This window comes from Lethenteron reissneri, chromosome 72, assembly GCF_015708825.2.
Source record: "Lethenteron reissneri isolate LAM-NWPU_2019-01 chromosome 72, ASM1570882v1, whole genome shotgun sequence".
Taxonomy (NCBI): Eukaryota; Metazoa; Chordata; class Hyperoartia; order Petromyzontiformes; family Petromyzontidae; genus Lethenteron; species Lethenteron reissneri.
In genome coordinates, this window is record NC_083850.1 from 6,489,918 (window position 1) to 6,512,370 (window position 22,453).

Below are 22,453 nucleotides of genomic sequence, written 5' to 3' on the forward strand. Positions count from 1 at the left end.
ATTAAACTCTCACAAAAACTGTAAAACTAAAATGGTCAAAATTACACACAAAAGTTATCGATACGGCTTAAAAGGTATAACCGCATGCAACATTATATTTCAGTCACCCCGAGCTCTCGGTTTGATCCTCGAGCCACTCCATTACATCCAGCCATCTCTCGGGATCCAACTGCATGGGATCGAAGGTGGAATCTTCTTCAGAATTCATTGCAGCACCTTGAATTTCACCTTTTGATTTCAGCTTCCTATCATTGTGGACCTTCTGATGCCTGTTAAGAGTTGATGACCGTGCAAATGACTTCCCACACACAGAGCACAGGAATGGCTTCTCGCCCGTGTGTGTTTTCTGGTGACGCTGAAGAGTTGATGCCTGTGCAAATGTCTTCCCACACACAGGGCACAGGAATGGCTTCTCGCCTGTGTGTGTTCTCTGGTGTCTCTTGAGATTTGATTGCCGTGAAAATTCCTTCCCACACACAGAGCAATTGGATGGCTTCTTGCCTCCGTGTACGTGGGTCTGTGGAGAACGTTCTGCTCCATGTGAGCGCAGCGCTGTTATCGAGTCAAAAGTACGCTATCGGCGCGAAGGATGTTTAGCGTTGAGTTTTGGATTTGTTAACAGCTAAAACAAGAACGACACTCGCGTCTAACCGAGACGCAAAAAAATCCCGCTAATTTGACGACGAACACGTTTAAGAGTTTACCGCGAAAATAGACACCTACTTGGAGATTCACGGTATATCGATGTCTAGAACCCGTCTGAAGATGTCGCCACGAACTCTCCCGACGCAAAGTCGCCTAACTGTCGACACAGCAATTGTGCTCGCCAGGCGCGTTGTCTCGCGGTTGAAGGGCGATCAGCAGAGCGACGAGTCGAGCGTCCAATCTCATCAAGTTCCCTCTCGAAATGGCATTGAGCTCTGCTTCTGAGCCGCCTTATACCTCCCCCCCAAGGATCCAATCCTTTGTCTTTCAGGATATTTGCATTCGATTGTTAATTTTGGAAGTTACAATCCGCATGTCTATTAACATACCGAAGGGTAATGTGCCCATTGTGCTTCATGCATGAATATGTAAGTGCATCTCAGTGTGTACTTGTGCGCTTTTTTGATAAATGGAAAAACTTTGTCTCGATTTAAAGTGAATGCAGAGAAAATTAGCAGCAATACTTTAGAAAAGGAAGAGAGCGGCCTTCTCGACGAGGGAAGTGAAACCCAATAGGTATTTCTTTTACAGCGTTACAATGGATAAGTTGTAGTTCATAGGTTTTAATGTTATGTTTCACTATGATAGAGCTTAAGATGTGAGAGTATACAATATCAGAGTTGATCAAATGCGACGATCAAGGGCGTCAATCGGGTGATTTTGATCAGAGGTTTTAATCAAAGGCGTCATCCCATCACGGAACACCACCTCCCTGCGTTTATCACAGCAACAGAAGCAACTACTGCAGCAACAACAGTAGCGACAACAACAGCAGCAACATCACATTTCGAGGGCAACGCAGCTACTTCCGATTCTGCTGCCCAGCTGTTTGTAGTCGGGACCTGCTCTCGCAGGACCCCACACGTCTTTGGAAATGATTGCGATGATCATGTCTGAGCTGAGAATTAAGTCACTCAAGATTACTTTGTTTAACCATAACTTTAGGTAGGTTAGTGTCATCGGGTCTCTGTGAATACTACTCATGAATGAAATCACACTCCTGTATGACCGACATTGTACTAATTTTGGTTGATCGAGTAGAACAAGGCACGTGCCACGTCCAGACGAATTCTTATCAACAACAGTGTCCTTAAATATGATGCTAAAATAAATGTTAACCCTGGATTAAATGTGCACCTCTTAACCCTTCCCTCGCATTTACGACTAACGATTTGCATTTGCACATAACATACATTCAAGCACAGTAAAATGCTAATACGACCATGTCCTGGAAACCATGGCAAGGTCATCCCATGAGGACTGCCTGGATGAAAACCAGCATGGAAGGAGCCCAGTGTGGGGCCGGCTATGCTAATGGCATAGTCCCGTGTGTGTGATGTGATGTGAGGTCTCCTGGCAGCAGTCATTCTCCGCTGTAGTCCTGGCATCTGCTGCTCAGCTTCATTCCCCAGCTGTGGTCCCAGTGGCACCGTCTCTGGGGAACCGTGTGGGTGTGTAGCGAGTATCACGGGGTGGGCGGGTAGTGTGGTGATAGTGGTCACGGTTGGCACCGATGCACGACCACCGCCACCACCTCTACTGGGCAGTGGACCTGCCACCACAAAGCAGCACGCGCGGAGGAGTGAGGCGATCGCTCTCGCCACGCGAGCGAGGCCCCCTCGCTTCCTCTTATTTTCGTGCATCTCCACCTGCACCTCTTCCGTTTTCTCCTCCGTCTCATCCTCCTCCATCCCCTCTTCTTCATCCTCCACCATCTTCTCCTCTACCTCCTCCTCCTCTTCCTGCGCCACCTCCATCTTCTCCATCTTCTCTCCTCCGCTAGCACCATCTCTTTCCTTCATCTCCTCCTCAACTTCCGGCACCACCATCTCAACCACCGTTTTCTCTTCCTCCTCTACCACCATTGTTTCCCCTTTGTACGTCGTCTCCATGTCCTCCACCACGACCATCTGTTCATCCTTTGTTGTCTCCTTGTCCTCCATCTCCGTATTGTCTTTCTCCTCTCCCTCCGTGTTCTCCTCCATTGTCACCATCACAATCTCGTCCTCCTTTGCCTTCTCTTCCTCCAATTTCTCCTCCTCTGCCTCTACCTCATCCTCTCATCTCCTCCTTCACCTCTTCCTTCGTCTTCTTCTCCACAACCTCTGTCTTCACTTCAAAGGCCTGGACGAGTGAGGAGGGCTGAGCTGGCTCAGATCTGTGAAGAGACAACACGACACCGTTCTAGATTTGAAGCTTTCGTGACTGCAATGATTCATATTCTTAGGTTTTTTCGGTAAAGTCACGTAGGTAAAAAAACATAAAAAAGTAAAATAAAATAACATAAAAAATTAAAATCACGACGTTTCGGAGGCAACACAAGCTTCCGTCTTCAGGTGGAACCGTCACAGCCACGACAGCTGTATCAGGTAAATGAGAGATTGCAGAAGCTACCACTTCGTTTATATGATGGTTGGAGAAGGTGGTGGAGCAAGGGCCGCATACTTTATTAATATGGTAAGGTGAGGCTTAAGACTAAGAATAGACTGCATATCAAAGGCTGAGCCTTTGTTATGGAGAGGTGCGGTTTGTGACTCAACCTGTAACAGGGAGACCACCACTAGACATGGTAAAACTGTGATGGTTGTCTGTCAAACACGACACCGTTCCACCTTGCTGCTACGGCAGACATCGCCATCTCCCCATCGTCCGTGGGTGGAATGTGTGGCGGATTAATTCGAGCTGGATAGAAACAGCAATAACGACATGGCCAGTGAGTGTGCTTAGTATTGGTGCTGTCATTCTCATGGCGCCAGGCTATCCTTGAGATAGGTGCAGCTGTGTCTCACAAAGACTGCTGTAGTTTCACAATAGTGGGTGGCGTTGCTGTGCAAATTTAGCTGAATAATTTGAAGTGACATTTTTTTGGTTCTTTCGGTAAAGTCACGTAGGTATAAAATATAGTAAATTAAATCACAACGTTTCGATTGCAACACGAGCAATAATCATCAGGTGGGAAAACCACAGCACGAAACGTTCTTGCAATAACGACATGGCCATCGAAACGTCGTGATTTAATTTAATTTATTTTATTTCATACCTACGTGAATTTACCGATAACCAAAGAGTATGGATCCCTGTAGTCACGAAAACTTTAAATCTAGATTGACATGTTTCTATATGTCTATTCTAATTGACCTCTTGCACATAATGTCCTAAGCATTTCAAATGGCATCGATAGAGATCCTGAACGTCCACTGTGACGGAATGGGTGTGGATCTGTGTGGTCAATGCAGCAGCAATAATAGCCAGGGCGGGAAGCAAGATCTGAACTGTAAGCGGTGAAGAATGAGTGCACGACCATTTGGCCGCTTCAACACATCCACGATTTCAAAAAAGTGTCCGTCAGTGATTTGTGGTCGAGAGAGCCACCTCCCTTGACGTCAAAGGCATCTCAGAGTGCATTGCATGCGATGAGCCTCTCGCATCTCCATCTCATCGCGTTTTAAATTGGACACCCCTCTCAGTGGTAGCTGTCGCTGTGCATTACAAGGCGAATTGGCAGCTGGCCTGGAAACAGGCGATAGACAGCGAATATCTCACGGTGGATGGAGGGTTACATGGTGAAGATATGCCCACTTTGTTATGTGGTCTAACCCAGAAACCAGTTATGAAAAATAAATCTGTCCTCAGTATAGCGGAATGTACACGTGGGGTTTGCAGTGTCTGTGGATTTTGAGAGCGCGACAGGGCTTGAGCACCTGTGCGTCACAGCAACATTGACCTGGGTTTGATTTCCACGTTTGGCCACATTCTCCGTGTGGATTGTGCAGCCACCTGTTCTGGGAATGTTCTGCAGCTTTCTCCCTGTTACTGAACCCACACAAGCAATGCAAATCGTTCAATTTGGATCGCAAACAGTAGCAACTTTCTTGAAAAATGCGAGCAAACTTGGCAGGATCCTCCTGAAAAAAAGTCTTGAGACCGAGTAAGGCTGATGCTGCGTGAGAAGCATGGCAAAAATAACAAAAATAAACACACAGGGCGCACACGCAGAGTGCTTTACCGTGGCTCAGCGACTCCGGAGTTTTCTTTATCTTCTTTGAAGCCCTCTTCTTCAAAGCTCGGAGCTATTGGGCCCCACACAGGATTGGAGGACGTGGTGGCGGTGGTGGCGGCAGTGGCGGCGGCGGTGGCGGCGGTGGTAGCGGCAGTGGTGGTGGCAGTGGTAGTGGTGCTGCTGCTGGTGGTATCGGTCTGGAGCCATTGTCGCTCGATCTTGGCGAGGCGCTGCTCTTCCTCGAGGCATTTTGCTCCACAAGACGCTTCTCCTCCATCAAGTCCTCCTCCTCCTCTTGACGCTTCACCTCAACGAGGCGCTTCTCCTGCATGAGACGTTTCTCCTCGAGGAGCTTCACCTTGCGAAAGCGCCTCTCCTCAAGACGCTTCTTCTTCTCGAGACGCTTCAGCTCTATGAGACGCTTCACCTCAAAGAGGCGATTCTCCTCCATGAGGTGCTTCTCTTCCTTGACCCGCTTCACATCTATGAGGCGCTGCTCCTCGACAAGGCGCTTCTCTTCTTGCACCCGCTTCTCCTCGACAAGGCGCTTCTCTCCTTCCACCCGCTTCTCCTCCACGAGGCGCTTCTCTTCCTCGACCCGCTTCACATCTATGAGGCGCTTCTCTTCCTCCAGATGCTTCTCCTTGAGACGCTTCACCTCGCGAAGGCGCTTTTCCTCCATGAAGCGCGTTTCTTCAAGGAGGCGCTTTTCCATGACGCATTTCACGTCGTTGAGGATTTTGTTTCGAAGGCACTTCTGCTCCGTTTGGTGCTTCAACTTGGCGAGGCGCTTCACCTCATTGGGGCGCTTCTCTTCCATTGTGCATTTCTCCTTCGCAAGGCGCTTGTCCTCCTGGAGACGCTTCACTCCGCTGAAGTTCTTCACCTCTCCAATGCTCCTCTGTTCACGCGACGATAAGCACATGACCATTCAGACATGCGCACTCAGGACAAAATCCATTCTCGCAGACACACAAACATGGACGGGCACATAGACAAACAAAAATGCATACTGGCACATCTATGTACGGATGCAATAATGCACATTAACTCATGCAAACATGCTAGCACACGTATGAATATACATCATCACCTAATGTTATCAAAATACATGTTACATCCTTTTTTTTTAATTGGAATTATTAACTTGCATTTCATTAATTAAATTTCAAGCGTATAAACACATCCCATTGGTTTATTTACTTTTAAATTCAGGTTTTTATTAAGAGTTTTTGGTCTGTAGTTATATTTAAGTGAGTGAGGTGGTTGTACTAAGTGTGAATTTGAGTTCCATGTAAATTATTATTGTGTAAAGGATTTGTCTGTGTGCACCTATCCTGGCAGTTGTAATTAGGGCTTTTTATCATTTAGTTGTTAATGAGATTGTTTATTTGTGTGTGTCTGTTATCTATGTCTGTGTCAGGTTACATATCTATGTTTGGAGCTGGTGTTTGTGTTATTTATGATGGGTGGTGATGATGTTTCTTGATAATGGATGGTGGTGATGATGATGGGTGGTGATTATGAAGGGTGGTAATGATGATGGTTGGTGATGATAACGTGTAGTGATTATGATGGGTGGTAATGATCATGGGTGGTGGTAATGATTGGTGAGGTTATGATGATGGGTGGTGATGGTTATGGTTGGTGATGATGATGGGTTGTTGTGATTATGGGTGTTGATGATGATGGATGATTGGTGGTGGTTATGATGCATGTTGGTTGTGATGGTTGGGTGGTGGTGGTGTTGACGATGGTTGGTGATGGTGAGTTGATAGTGATAATGATGATCGGTGATGATAATGGGTGTTGATATTGATGATTTGTGTTGATGATTATGGGTGGTGATGAGTAAATGAGCCACCACAATACATAACAGTAACAGAAGTAACTAAAGCAGCACCAATAACAACAGCAACAACAGCAGCAACACGTTTTGAGGGCGACGCAACTACTTCTGATTCTGCTGTTTCTGCTGCTCGACTATTTGTAGACAGGACCTGCTCTCGCGGGACCCCACACGTCTTTGGAAATGATTGCGATGATCATGTCTGAGCTGAGAATTAAGTGACTAAACGTTACTTTGTTTAACCATAACTGTGTGCAGGTTAGTGTCTGGGGGCTCAGCGAATACTACTCATGAAAGAACTCGCACTCCTTTATGACCGACATTGAACTAATTTTGGTTGATCGAGACGAACAAGGCACGTGCCATGTCCAGACGAACTTTTATTTCCAATATTGTCCATAAATATGATGCTAAAATAAACGTTAACACTGGATTAAACATGCACCTCTTAACCTCTGCCTCGCATTTACGACTAACAATTTGCATTTACACGTAACATACAGTCAAGCACAGTAAAATGCGAATACGACAATATTGTTATTCGAGGAATTTTAATTCGATTCTAACCCTGCACCCCAACAGTTTGCATATCCAACCCCCGGTTCGATGGAACGTTCGGTTTACATACATATGAGCAGAGTGCGATTATAATACTTCTAATGATATTTTAATACCGTACCTCCGTTTATGGTGTAACTAGCAGTCGCCGCCCGCTTCGCGGGCGGTGTGTACATGCTTGGTTGGTGGGGAGTTGAAAGTGGCTGGACACAATAGACATGTTTTGGTGATTGTTTTATGTTTATTTTTTAAATCCTTTATATTAAGTTCGCGTGCTTGCTTGCTTGCTTAGGACCGTGCAAATCTTTCGGTCGTTTTTTAACCCACTTCCCGTGATCCAATCGAGCTGACATTTTCCACACAGACTCGTTGTGCCAGACAATTATTGTTCGTGAAAAAAAATTCCCAAAATTTTACACTTTTTAGGCAAAAAAAATTTATTTTACATATATTCAAATAGAACGCATTTGTAGTAAGTATATGGAGGCTTGACGACAGGATCGGAGGCACACTTATTTATTACACCAACACAGTTATTACAGGTCACTGGGCTACAGGGATTTCTCGACAGCTAACCCCTCTAACCTATACCAATTCCTCCACTACGGGACTAGGGGAGGCTATCTGTCCCAGCTTGGTTAAGCTGGGATCCCGGCTCCCTGAGTCACCAGACCAGCTTCGTCTGGGCTCTCGGGGCCACGCCACCGGCTTGCCCTGGTCGGCCCTTATAAGGACAGCGAGCCAGGGAGCTCTGGGGCCTACACTAGCAGGTCTTCCGTCTTCTCTGGTTAAAGCTGAGCTCCGACCTCGAGCCCTCGAGCTCATCACCTTTTATAGGACTCCCCCGAGGGGGGGCCCGTGGGGGATCACATTCGGACGTCGGTGCGAGCGCCCACCCTTGTGTACGGCCGTAACCCCGCCCCTTGTGTTTGTTGGCCATCCGTGGCCATGCATAATCACACCTCAACATTCGTACCATGCGCAATTACACCTCTACATCACCCCCCCCCTTGTACAGCTCGCAGCCGTCCCTGGCTGCAAAAAAAACGTGAATAAAGGTGCATTCCTCACGAAAACCCCGTGTGTGTGCCTCGCGTAATTTTAACAAGAACAAGAGAATGTTAACAAGAATAACAACAGGAAGAGAGAGAGAGAGAGAGAAAAAAAATAACCCGACGCGCTCCCCCCGAATAAACACCCCAAAACCAACATATATACACACTCCGGACGCCACCCCTCCCATGTCCCCAAGGCCCCCCAACGGCCGACCTCACAACAGTCTGCGCGTTTTGGCGCGCGTTCTCGCGGCGGGCCCGTCACAAGGGCCCGTCCCGGCACGCTCAGTGACGGTTGTTGACGGTCCTGGGTACAAGAGAATCAGGCGTCGCTGCCGAGTGACCCCGACCCCTCCGGGAGGGGTTGGTGGGTGTGACCCGTCACTCCTGTTGCACCTGGGGACGGAACAGTTGATGTCAAGTTAGGCGAGTGCAGCGACGTCGGGGAGTCGGCGGAACCCTCACACGTTGGCCATGCGTGTGTGCGTGTGAACCCCGGGGCGGCGCGATGAATGGTTTCAACCTTGAGGGGTGCACATACCACCGGCGCCTCCCCCACTTGACGCGAACACATTGCGGCCGCAAGACCTGTACGACCTCCACTGGCCCCCGCCACGGCCGTACCAATTTTGACGAGGTTTGCCAGCGGCACCTGGGGACAGTGCAACCACGCCTTGTCCCCCGGTTTCCATTTGACCACCTGTACCCGCCCCAACCGAAGCCTCTCGTTCGCCTTCTGGCAGAGATCAGAATTTTGCGCGGCCGCTTCCCGCGCCTCAGACAATTGCTGATGTTAAATTTAACATGTTCGGACAAGTTAGACTTCGCCTGGGGCGCCGAGAGCTTGAGCTGGGTCGCCACAGGGGGGTTTGCCTCGCGCCCATACATTAAAAAGAAAGGGGAAAACCCGGTGGCCGCATGGGGAGCCATTCTGTAGGCCTGCAACACCCCGGCTATACGAAGGTCCCAATCCGTCTGGGATACAGACACCTGCTGGGACAGCAAAGACGTGATGGTCCGATGCAGCCGTTCCACCATCCCGTCAGTTTGTGGGTGATACGGAGAGGTCCGAACCTTCTCCGTACCCAAGAGGTCGCACACCTCGCGTAGGAGTTTACCAGAAAATTCCTACCCTGGTCAGTAAGCAGCCGTTCCGGAGCACCCTGGTCGAGGACATAGCCCTGGACAAGGCCTCCGCGATGGCTGCTGCCGACTGGTTGGCCAGGGGCCAGGCCATAGGCCATCTCGTGAAGTACTCGACCCCCGTTAATAAATACCTATTGCCCCTGGGCGTAGCGGGAAATGGGCCGAGTATGTCCAGAGCGACGAGCTCGTTAACCCGGGAAACCTTTATGGACTGCAGCGGAGGGTTGGACCCCCTAGCAGGTGGCTTCCTCTGCGCGCATTGCGCGCACGACCCCAGGAGATCCCCCACGTCCTTTGCCATGCCCGGCCAGAAGAAATCTAGCTGGAGCGTGGCAAAGGTCTTGTGAACCCCCAAGTGCAGAAGCCGCTCATGAACAGCCCATACCACCTTACCCCTTAATGCTGCAGGCACCACGAGCCGCTGGTGGCGGGTTTTCCCATCCCAGTGCATTAAAAGACCCTGGAACAACCCCCACGAGTCAACGTTCGCCACCCCCTGACCACCCCCCCCGACGCGACGGCGCAGAGCGAGGAGGGAGGTGTCCTCCATTTGGAGGCGTCCCCATTCCGCGACCGACAACCCCAGCAACGAATCCCTCCCTTCTTGCTCGATAGGACCCGAAGCTGAAGGCGCATCGGTAGCGGCCACGAGGACCGAATCGGTGGTGACGTTCGGGGGCCTACAACGCCCCGAACCCAAGAGGCACGCGCACTCCGAAGTGGGTGGCAATCGTGACAGGGCGTCAGCGTTCGTGTGGCGGACACCCTTACGATATGTGGTGACAAAGTCATAGTCTTGGAGAATCTCCAACCATCGAGACAACTGGCCCGATGGTTGTTGAACCCGCAGGGCGTACTGTAGTGCCGCATGATCTGTACGGACGGTGAACCGCCGACCGTACAGATACGGGCGGTACTGCTGAATAAAATAAACAATCGCCAATAATTCCCGACGGGTAACGCAGTACCGCTGTTCGGCTGGAGACAGTACCCGACTACCGTAAGCCACCACATGCTCTACGCCCCCAATGAGCTGGGACAGCACGCCCCCGATGCCCGTGTTACTCGCATCTGTATCGAGCAAGAAGGGTTGTGAAAAATCGGGGTAATTCAACGGCGGAGCCCCCACCAAAGCATTCCGGAGGGCGCGAAAAGCAGCCTCCTCCTCCGGCCCCCAATGAAACCTGACTCCCTTGGACGTCAAGGCATGTAATGGTTTCGCAATCGTAGCGAAGTCAGCCACAAATCGTCGATAATACGATGCGAACCCAATGAAACTCCTGACCTCTCCCACCGAGGTGGGAGTCGGCCAGGAGCTGACGCATTCCGTTTTGGCGGGATCAGTGGATATCCCCGAGCGCCCAACAATGTGACCCAAATATCGCACCGATTCGCGGAGTAAATGGTACTTCTGCGGTTTAAATTTCAAATTGGCAGCCCGCATTTTGAGGAAAAACAGCACGCAACCTCTGGAGGTGTTCCTCGAAGGATTTGCTAAAGACGATGACATCGTCTAAGTAAATCAAACACGAATCCCATTGCAAACCTGCCAAGACCAATTCCATTAACCGCTGAAAAGTTGCCGGCGCAGAATGTAAACCCATCGGCAAGCGGTTAAATTGGAAGAGACCTTGCGGCGTACGAAAAGCAGTCTTAGGTTTTGATTCGTCATCCAGAGGAAGCTGCCAGAATCCAGATAGCAAATCGAGGGTGGAAAAGAATCGCGCCCCCGCCAAGGCATCGAGCGACTCATCCATTCGAGGAAGCGGGTACGCATCTGCCACAGAGATTTTGTTCAGACGGCGAAAGTCGACACAAAACCGCAGTGGAGCCGTCGTGTTTTTTCACCAAAACGATCGGCGCGCCCCACGGACTGTTGGAAGGGGAAATGATATCGGCGGCTAGCATGTCATCAACAGCCGATTTGACATGATCCTTTTCGGCGGGACTCAACCGAAAGGGATTTTGGCGGATTGGCGCGCTGTCACCCGTGTCAATATGGTGTCGCAGCAATTTGGTACAACCAATATCAAATTTGTGTTGACTAAAAACGTCAGCAAATTCGCTCAGGAGAACTCGCAGCTGCGCGCGCTGCGAGTCGGACAGGTCCACTGAACCCGCGCAAAGCGCATCCAGCCATCCGTCATCACAGTCCGAATGCGGTCGCGACGGAGGATCGGTGGATACCTGACCCACGAGTGGTTCCTCATAGGGTACCGGCGTTGCGTGTGCAAGCACGGTCCCTTGAGGAACCATGGCCGTTCGCGATCCCACATTAAGGACTGCAATGAAGGGGTCCCCATCCCCTCTCACCATGGTCTGAGCCGCGAGCAAATCGGGTCCATTGACCCTGGCCCGAGATGGTCCCAACAAGACCCCCCTATCCGCAACCCCTTCATTAAACGGCCGACGCAACCTAAGAGGGACGAGCATCTGAGCCCCCGGAGGTACGCGCACAGTTTTTGTCACGAGCGCCTGCACGGTGGCAAACGCCCGACGCTCCGTGGTGGGGGAAGACAAAAAAGTAACGCGTCGGCCCGATGGGAGCTCAATGCACCCCTGGTCAATCAGGATACGGATGGGCATTTTGGCCAAGAAATCCGTCCCCAACAGGCACGGAACCGCGAGTGAGGAGGAAACCAAAACAGGCCCGGATAATTTAATGTCTCCGATGCAGATAGTGGCGCGGATTTGCCCAATAATGCCCAGCGAGCCCCCGTTAGCAGCATAGCATGGCACGTCAACAGGGAGCAAGGGACGACTTTGAACGGGAAGGATGTTATAAATCAAATCAGATATAATGGTCGCCGATGCCCCTGTGTCAATTAAAATCCGCACCTCTACCCATCAATGTGACCCGACCACAACCGATGATCCCGCCGACGCAGCAACGACACGATGGGCGAGCTCCGACCACTGACCTGGTTGGAGCGCTCGCCGCATTACAGAACAATCGCGCGCGACGGACGGGGAATTGGAGCCCTGTTTAGTTGAGCGCATGAGTGTGTGTCGGATGTGTGTGTGGGCCAAACGTGTGAGGTGCCGCGACTCGCCGTATTTCTCTGCTGGAGCTTGGGAGGAGACGGCGTGGCGTCCTGGCGAGGTGTCGCCCCGCGCTGACGGGGAGCCCGGCATCCTGACGCAACGTGGCCTTGCAGGCCACAGTTGTAGCAGCGTGTGAGCGCCCCAGATGTCCTGGGCTGCTCCTGGCGGCTCGGTCCATTCCGAGCCTGTGGCGCCGCCGATCTCCATTCCCCTCGCCGCTCCACCCCGCAGACCTCCTCCGACGGGAGGGCGGTGGCCGCCATGGCATGGCCGGCCGCTCCCTTTGCCGCCTTCCGACGTAGGGACCGCAAGCCCCCATGTATGTGGCGCGCGATCAGCAGGGACGACATCTCCGCGTCGTCTTGAGCCAGGACGTTGACGTCCAGCTCATCAGCGAGTAGCAGCAGCTTCTCAGCCACCATGGCATCCACTCCTTCCTCGTCCATCCTTGGAAAAGCAGCCTTTGCCAGGCTAGGAGAGCCGTCCGGAAGGCCAGGGGCGATTCGTTAGCGCCCCGATGCCGATCGTGGAACAGCTGCCTGCAGTCCGAAGGCGGCCCATAGACGGCTGACAGCAGCTGCAACGCCAGGTGTAGAGTGGCGCGCTTTTCCCTAGGCGCCGAGGTGAGGGTAGCCAGAGCGTCGTTGTCCAGCATCGCCGGCAGCGCGCGTAGAGCCTCGGCGTCCGTCCAGTTCGCCATCTCTTGATGAGCGATGAACCGCCTCTTGAAGCCGCCCCAGTCTCCGTCTGCGCCTACGAATTCTTTCAGAGGCGGCAGACGCTGCTGTAAGGCGACGTCCGTGGCTGCAGATCGCTCTCCGTCGCTCCCCGCCGATGATACAGTGTGGGCGGGCTGTGCGCATGGCATCGCCGGTCGCTCTGATGTTGACGCGCTGGCCGGTGTTGATGATGTCACGGCTTGTGCTTGGCGCTCAGCAGTCACGTGACGCGGGCCGGCCCCGCCGTCCGCTCGCACTGTAGAGATGGCGGGAAATTTAACCGCGAGCCGCGTCGGGGTGGCGGGAAACGTCGCTGCGCGCCGGCTGCTGTCGTCGACCCGCGCTGCCCCTCCAGCCCCCAGCCGCGTGATCTCCTCCAACGCGGCGGCCCGCGGCGTAGAGCAGTTCCGCCAGGCGGGAGTGGGCCAGCCGGAGTCCTTCAGCCGACGCATCCCCCCCCTCTTGTCGTAGCGGCGCGGGCGTACTCGGCCCCGGCTGCTCCGATCCGACCCCGGCCATCTCTGGTGTTGATTCGGCCGCGGCGTCTTCCATCTCCGACTCCTTGGTACGTGTCGTCCCTCGTGTGTCCATCGTTGGACGTTTTACTTCTGACACCAGATGTAGTAAGTATATGGAGGCTTGACGACAGGATCGGAGGCACACTTATTTATTACACCAACACAGTTATTACAGGTCACTGGGCTACAGGGATTTCTCGACAGCTAACCCCTCTAACCTATACCAATTCCTCCACTACGGGACTAGGGGAGGCTATCTGTCCCAGCTTGGTTAAGCTGGGATCCCGGCTCCCTGAGTCACCAGACCAGCTTCGTCTGGGCTCTCGGGGCCACGCCACCGGCTTGCCCTGGTCGGCCCTTATAAGGACAGCGAGCCAGGGGAGCTCTGGGGCCTACACTAGCAGGTCTTCCGTCTTCTCTGGTTAAAGCTGAGTCCCGACCTCGAGCCCTCGAGCTCATCACCTTTTATAGGACTCCCCCCGAGGGGGGGCCCGTGGGGGATGCACATTCGGACGTCGGTGCGAGCGCCACCCTTGTGTACGGCCGTAACCCCGCCCCTTGTGTTTGTTGGCCATCCGTGGCCATGCATAATCACACCTCAACATTCGTAGCCATGCGCAATTACACCTCTACACAGGCATCAGAAGGTCCACAATGATAGGAAACTGAAATCAAAAGCTGAAATTCAAGGTGCTGCAATGAGTCCTGAAGAAGTTTCCACCTTCGATCCCATGCAATTGGATCCTGAGAGATGGCTGGATGTAATGGAGTGGCTCGAGGATCAACCAGAGAGCTCGGGGTGACTGAAAAAATATATGTCATTTGGTTATACCTATTAAGCCGTATCGAGTACTTTTGTATGTAATTTTAGTTTTACAGTTTTTGTGAGAGTTTAATGACGTGCACAGTGGTGGTTTGTAATGTTATGGGATTACTTGCCGAAGTGGTGTGATGAGCACTGGTTGTGAGAGGGTTCAATTGTAGTCGTTAGGTGTTCCTGTTGAGATAAAGTTGGAATGCGTCTGTAGGTACATCTTTACTCAACATTTTAAACGATTTTTGTCAAGTATATAGCTGTTGTTGATTGGTATTAATCGACTTTAGATAGCCGATGTGAGGATGTGCATTGATGACGCGTTCGTTGGATATATGGCCTTGACTTCAACATAGACGCACAGTGAACAAATGTGGTGAACTAATAAGGAAATCAGGGGGAATTATATTTTAACGCTTTGGTATTCCTAGAACGGAAATGGTTTGCATTGTACTGGAAATGTGTGAACATAGAACATAATACATATTCCCTTCGAGTTTTGATGTAAAAATGATTGCAGATGAATAAAAATGTATTTTTAACAAATGTTTGTACGGTCTTTATTTTATAATGTTCCTAGCAATAACATGTTAAGATAATTTCAGGTGGAGGATCTCTGTCACACAAGTGTGCCCTTAACCGGCAGCATCTTGGCTGTCTACCCGATTAACACGTGTTCCTTGAGGGGAAAGGTCCCAGTAGTTAATCGTTCATCAACGTACCAGTCCCTAATCCCGAAGTATGTCGGGGATAAACTGTACTGTATAACATGTAAACTGTAATACTATAAACGATAACACTAAACATTAAACGATTATAAACTAGTGTTTTAATTTATAACCATATAAACGGAGGTAAGGTAATATAATATCATTAGAAGCACTAGCAGTCGCCGCCCGCTTCGCGGGCGGTGTGTATATGCTTGGTTGGTGGGGAGTTGAAAGTGGCTGGACACAATAGACATGTTTTGGTGATTGTTCAATGTTTATTTTTGTGAGATTATATGTATTTTTATGAGACGCTCAATCGGACAATATTCAAGAATGCAAGTTATTGAAATATAGAATACAACTTATTCAAATATCTGGCGATACACGATATTCTTCGTGTACACTCCGTCTTCCCTCCTCCTCGTCAGGTCCCTCAATAAGCGCCTTGATGTTGGATCTTGCCGTGACTCGCGATAGTGCCACGTACAGTTGGCCGTGCGAGAAGCATGGCGTTGGTAGATATAATCCCAGGTTGTGAACAGTTTGCCCTTGCGCCTTGTTGATGGTCATCATGAAGGCTGGGACAATGGGGAACTGCTTGCGCCAAAGTCGAAATGGGAAGTCCTTCGTGTCGTCGTCGCTGATGAAGATGATCCGAGAGATCAACACCTTCTTACCGTTATGGGTTCCTGTCATGATAGTCGCGCGAATGACGTGTGGCTTCATTTCCACGATGCGAAGCCGTGTTCCGTTGCACAGGCCAGCGTCCGGGTTCAAGTTGCGCATCATCATCACTGGGACGCCTTTGTTGAGGATCAACTTGTGTGGCGGAACCCTGTTGATGTTCACCGAGTTGAGGACCTCTGTCTCAAAGAATGCTGACCCTGCTCTCTCGTCGTCGCCAACCGAATCTGTAGACAGGTACACTTGTGGAGCTTCTATGAGGCGATCCGCGACAGCCTCATTCACTCGCTGTACAGCGGCGTTGGTCGGCGTCAGAATAGTGCGGCGAGAGAAGTAGTCGTTCGTTGCCACCGTAGGGTAATTCAATTCATCTGCACTGTACATGGCATTGACAATCCTCTTCAACCCGAGTGGAACGGGCAGATGGCTGCCGTCCTCATCTCCGTCGATGTCTGGGTAGTATTCAGGATTGTCAATCACCATGGCACGCGGAATCTTCATGCAATCCGGACCGAGGTCTGGATCAACTTCATGCCTACCCTCTCCGACTTCCAAAAGAAAATCTGAAAAGGCAGCAAGTTCTGTGGCTGATTCTTGGTTATCTGCGCACTGGACTCTCATGTTCACAGTCAGATGAACTTGCTTGAAGTTCGACCGCAGGTGGGACAACTTGAAACACGCATCCACAGTATCAGCTGGTGTTCCTTTCTTGACAACTGGAAGAATCTGTCGAAAGTCACCAGACAGGACAACCACTTTGCCTCCAAACGGTTCATGCAGATTGTCCAAAATATCGCGAAGCGTGCGATCCACCGCTTCAAACGCAAACCGGTGCGTCATTGGGGCTTCATCCCAAACGATAAGACTTGCCTCCTTGATAAATGCTTTGAGCTTGGACTGTTTGCGAATGAAGCATGTGGATATGTTCGTCGGTTTCAACGGGATCTTGAACGTGGAATGCGCGGTACGGCCGCCTGGAAGCAGCAGCGAGGCAATGCCGCTGGAAGCAACAGCAATCGCAATCTTGCCTTGAAGACGTATCTTCGCCAGCACATGGTTGAGCAGCGTGGACTTCCCCGTGCCGCCCGGACCATCGATGAAGAACAGCTTTTGATCGGGGTTGACTGTCTTCGACTGAGCCAACAATTTCGTCGTAGATTTCTCTCTGGTTCGTGTTGAGTCTGTCAGCACGTTATATGATGTCTTGTAGCTCGTTTCTATCATATCCTTCCAATTCGCGGCAGATATGGTTATTCTCAAGCAGCGAGTCCAAGACCAAGTGTGGGTACTCGGAAAGCTGGGGGAGGTCGTCAAAGTCCGACAGAGCCATCCCACCTGCCGTGAGGAACTCGTGGAGGCTGTGAAGGGTCTTGAACTTTACCATTTCTTTTATTTTCTTTGATGCTGCTAATCCTGCATAATGCACGGGTATAAGTAGTACTAATCACATACCTGCTTTCCCATATCCCCTCCCTTTGATGCTGCTAATCCTGCATAATGCACGGGCATAAGTAGTACTAATCACATACCTGCATTTCCCATAAATTTGCTAAATTCCTCTTGATATGCACATTATTTTGTCAAGGCGCCCTTTCCCCCCCTTCCAACCCAGCTTATATATATGCTCCAAGCACGTGTGCTGTTTCATTCAGACGCTATCGCCTCGACAGACCTGGTTTTCACCTGAGGACGGTGGCTTGCGTTGTAGCCGAAACGTCGTGAGAATTATTTTATTATGTTTATTTTTTTTATTGTATTACTTCCCTTGTACGTTACTTTATCGAAAGAACCAAGAAGATTTAGCATTTCTTCTTTGTTGGTCAGCTGGCGGTACTGGTACTCGTAATCGCGAGCCAATTCGTCGTATAATTTATCCCAGAGAGTCTTGATATCTGCTGGCATGGAATACAGCAGAATGGTAGCGAAGAGTTGACGAAGCTGGTACGGCAACTGAAAGAGCGAGGCTTCTTCCAGACACACAACCCATTCGCGATCGCTCTCAAGGTAGCCTGCTCGCATGGCTGCTTCCAGCGGTTTGTTTTGTTTTATTTTGTTCGTAACGCACCATCCATATGCGCTCCACCATCCACCATGCCCTTGCATGGCAAAGACACAGCTCCGGTGTGCGTCAGCGTGTGCGCCATACACAGTGACATTGGTCAGAAATTGCACCGTTCCGATCGCACACAGGTTAGCCCCTGCATCCTCCGTCTGTATGTACACACACAGACAAATCCGTTATGGGGCCACCTATTATTTCTTATAAAAAAATATTTTGTTGGTGTTTTTACGTTTACGTATTCCCATTGTGGATGTTTTACGCATGCATCAGATTTTTGGGTTCCTCACATATGATATCAGAGGTGTGGGTCACTCCATTTCTCAATCGAACAATAATGGGGATCGTTTGAGTTATGACAGCTTGCAGATAGTAACATTGCATGATCGTATACTGATAATGACAGAATTTGTACCCCAGTGGAGGGCATCCCCCACCCGGCGCTTCTTACCGGTACTGTGAGACTTAGAAATCCAGACCTCTCCTCCTCCTGAACCGTTCACAATACCCTGTGGTAGTACCATAATCATCTCAATAAAGCGATCACTTTCCAATGCCCATTTAGATCTCGGGAGTTACCCGGGTGGTGTCACACTGTACTCATTGTTTTAGCATGTCGCAAATTCCGATATGGCTTGTGCAACGGCCAGAGAGTGACAGCGGCGGGGGCCGGGCTGCAACCTTTTTAGACAGTTTATAACATTTCAAAGTGCATGGGATTGGCACTCCAAGACATCATAAATGTACAGTAACGCCAACTGCATCTGTGGCAAACATGATACGCGGACACATGCTGCATATTATGCAACACATGCCCTTACCAGCAGCAGCATGCACAACATCTGAATTACACAACCGAAGTAGACAGCAAGCCGTCCATGGAGACGTGATCAACGTCAATACATAATAATGGTAATAAGCCGGATAAACCGAAAAGTACCCATTGTACCCATCAAACAGTCAGCTGGGTTGCCCCATGGGGGTATTGACCCATGGGCGAAACTGTAGGGGGCGCTACGCAACTGGCCGTGGTCCCGGCAGGTGAAGCTGCCAGCTCAATCCGCTAAGACTCACTGTATAGCGAGCCCTGCCTACTCGTAAGGTAAAGTTGTTTGGGGACTCCACTAATCGCAGCACGCAGCACCCATTTTTTTACATAAATATACGTAATATTAGTGTAACTACCATTCGCACACTTGCATACACACCACACTCACACAGCGCAGGGTCTGCGCCCACAGTGCACTGCAGCACTGCGGCGCAGACCTTGCCAAACCTATGCTATCACTCTCTTCCGGGCGTGATAATTATTATTTTTATCGAATCAAAGTGAGCTGTGGCTTTTTGCCGGCTGTTTTATTTTCATCGAATCAGAGCGAGCTGTTTGGGCGGGTCCGTAAATAAATTAACGTCCAGATACGCACGCAGACGACCAAACCAGCGTAGTTGTTTAAGATTTACATGGAACTCAAATTCACACTTAGTACAACCACCTCACTCACTTAAATATAACTACAGATCAATAACTATAATAAAAACCTGAATTTAAAAGTAAATAAACCAATGGGATGGTGTTTATACGCTTGAAATGTTATTAATGAAATGCAAGTTAATATTTCCAATTAAACAAAAAATAACTAGGAACAAATATGAAGCCTGAGGCCTAGGTATATGCCAGGCCTGATGGCCAGGCATCGCTTCAGTCCTCGCCGCAGTAACGGCGACATCAAAGACAGCACAAAGCGAGGGGGCAAATGTTGAATGTCGAACCGAGGGCTCTGCTGTTTCCGGTGACGCACACCACCCGCACTGCACCACGTGGTGCGCCCGCCAAGCGCGTGGGGGCGGAGCCTCGCTGTAGTGACGTCACCTCTGTTACGTCATAGCCACGCCTCCACCCGCTGTCGAGAGGAATGCGCACGAGTGAGCAGCAGAAGAAGCCTTTGCAGAGCGAATTCTCAACGAGGTGAGCGTCCCTGTTGACGATGTGTGTTGTTCATTTTTATTGCACGTTGACTACAAACTAAAGCTTCATTATTTTTGAATATGTTGGTGTTTGGATTTTCTGCAACAAAATTAGGACTATTAGTTAGGTTACTTGGCATGCTCTGATATGTTGCTGTTACTGTCATTGTTTAGACCCAAAACAAGCCCACATTTAAGTACGTTCATAACTAACCTGTTTAAATCTCATATAATATGATTAACATGTCTATAATGATTGTGTTCTGATTGCCTGCATAATTGTGCCCTGCATTACATGTTTTGAATGTTATCCAACACGGGGGAGGAGTCTGCCTTTTAGTTCAGACCCTAGCTGCTGCCATAGACGTCTCCTATCTGTGACGTCACAGCCACATGGGCGGTACCTCTGACATCACGTGACCTACGACGTCATTCTCGGGTTATAACAAATGATTTACGTATGGTCATTTGACCCCAATGACCTACAAGACAGTCGATTAATACAAATGGGCTGTGCATCAACATGCTTGTCTGGATTAGAGGTTAAACATCACGGTTATATCTGGCGATTATGTTTAATGCAATAGGCAGTTGGAATAAACATGTTCGCGTGGGTGGATGAGTGAGTGATCTGACGCACGCGTGAGTGGGCAAACAAGCGAGTGAGTGGACTTGTAAAACAAAGGGCACGAAAGTGATTTGATTGATTCAGTGAGTGGTCAAATATGTAATAATTAAGAGGATGAGTGATTAAAAAGGCTGATAAATCTTAGCGTTTTTACAACCTCCCCAGGCCCTCCAACATCAAACAGAAACTACTCCTTCCCAACAACATGGACAGACAACGCAAGTGGGCTGACATCTTAGAGGACTATGATGGTAAGTCCCAGTTACCTGCATCACGTGGCTTTTATGCAGAGGAGGCAGCTCCCTGATTAATTATTTTTAGTGGACGTGGCTTGGTGGTGATGGGAAGAGGTAAACGGTCAAGTGTGGCAGACAGCATGGATTTAGAGCTGCGTTTCAAGCATCTTTGTTTAAATGGGGGTCTCAAGTTCATGGAATTGATGGTCTCAACATGCTTACAAAAATATGACTTGTAATGTTTTACTGCCATGTGACTAATGTTTCTCAACAGTAGGTCATGTTATGTGTTAAGAGGTAATTGCAGGAATCTCAGAATTAGTTCCGTGAATCTCCACGTGCTTCGTTCTCTAATACATTACTCGTCGTTTGAATTAATTTTGTTTTCCGTAGCCCGGGAGTCATGGCGCCAGTCGACCACGTGGGGGGACATTATGGATGAAGTGGACCCTTTCCCAGGCCAAAGCTATGAGAATCGTTCCCCAAAGGTGTGTATGGGGTCTATGGGAGTCAAACACCACATTCTCTCCACACTCCCACACCATTGCACCAAAACATCACTACACCTCACATCACCACACCATCTCTTCACATCACATTTCTCATCACACCACACCACCACCAACTCAATACAATATACTCTCAGGTTTTTTCGGTAAAGTCACGTATGTGACTCTTTCTTAGGTTTTTTCGGTAAAGTCACATACGTGAGTATGAATCATTGCAGTCACGAAAGCTTCAAATCTAGAATCAATACAATATCATAGAGCCTCATAAAGCGTCAATACCATCACAAGGCACCGTCTCTCCAGAACATTCCACAATTTCACCTCTCCGTATCACAACACCATCTCCCAACACCATCACTCCATCCCTCCATCATCACGTCATGCCATGAGTTAATGTGCATGTTTGCATCCGTACATAGATGTGCCAGTATGCATTTTTGTTTGTCTATGTGCCCGTCCATGTTTGTGTGCCTACGAGAATAGATTTTGTCCTGAGTGCACGTCTCAATGGTCATGTGCTCATCTTCGCGTGAACAGAGGAGCATTGGGGAGGTGAAGAATTTCAGCGGAGTGAAGCGTCTCCAGGAGGACAAGCGCCTTGCGAAGGAGAAATGCACAATGGAAGAGAAGCGCCCCAACGAGGTGAAGCGCCTCGCCAAGGTGAAGCACCAAACGGAGCAGAAGTGCCTTCGAAACAAAATCCTCAACGACGTAAAACGCGTCATGGAAAAGCGCCTCCTTGAAGAAACGCGCTTCATAGAGGAAAAGCGCCTTCGCGAGGTGAAGCGTCTCAAGGAGAAGCATCTGGAGGAAGAGAAGCGCCTCATAGATGTGAAGCGGGTCAAGGAAGAGAAGCGCCTCATGGAAGAGAAGCGGGTGGAAGAAGAGAAGCGCCTTGTCGAGGAGCAGCGCCTCATTGAGGTGCAGCGGGTCGAGGAAGAGAAGCGCCTCATGGAGGAGAATCGCCTCTTTGAGGTGAAGCGTCTCATAGAGCTGAAGCGTCTCGAGAAGAAGAAGAAGCGTCTTGAGGAGAGGCGCTTTCGCAAGGTGAAGCTCCTCGAGGAGAAACGTCTCATGCAGGAGAAGCGCCTCGTTGAGGTGAAGCGTCAAGAGGAGGAGGAGCACTTGATGGAGGAGAAGCGTCTTGTGGAGCAAAAGTACCTCAAGGAGGAGCAGCGCCTCGCCAAGATCGAGCGACAATGGCTCCAGACCGATACCACCAGCAGCACCACCGCCACCACCGCCGCCACCGC

At 50.0% G+C, this 22,453-nt stretch overlaps 1 pseudogene; it reads left to right on the forward strand.

Moving 5' to 3' along the window:
• Positions 1–22,453, forward strand: part of LOC133361354 (zinc finger protein 709-like) — a 139,798-nt pseudogene that overhangs the window by 106,533 nt on the left and 10,812 nt on the right.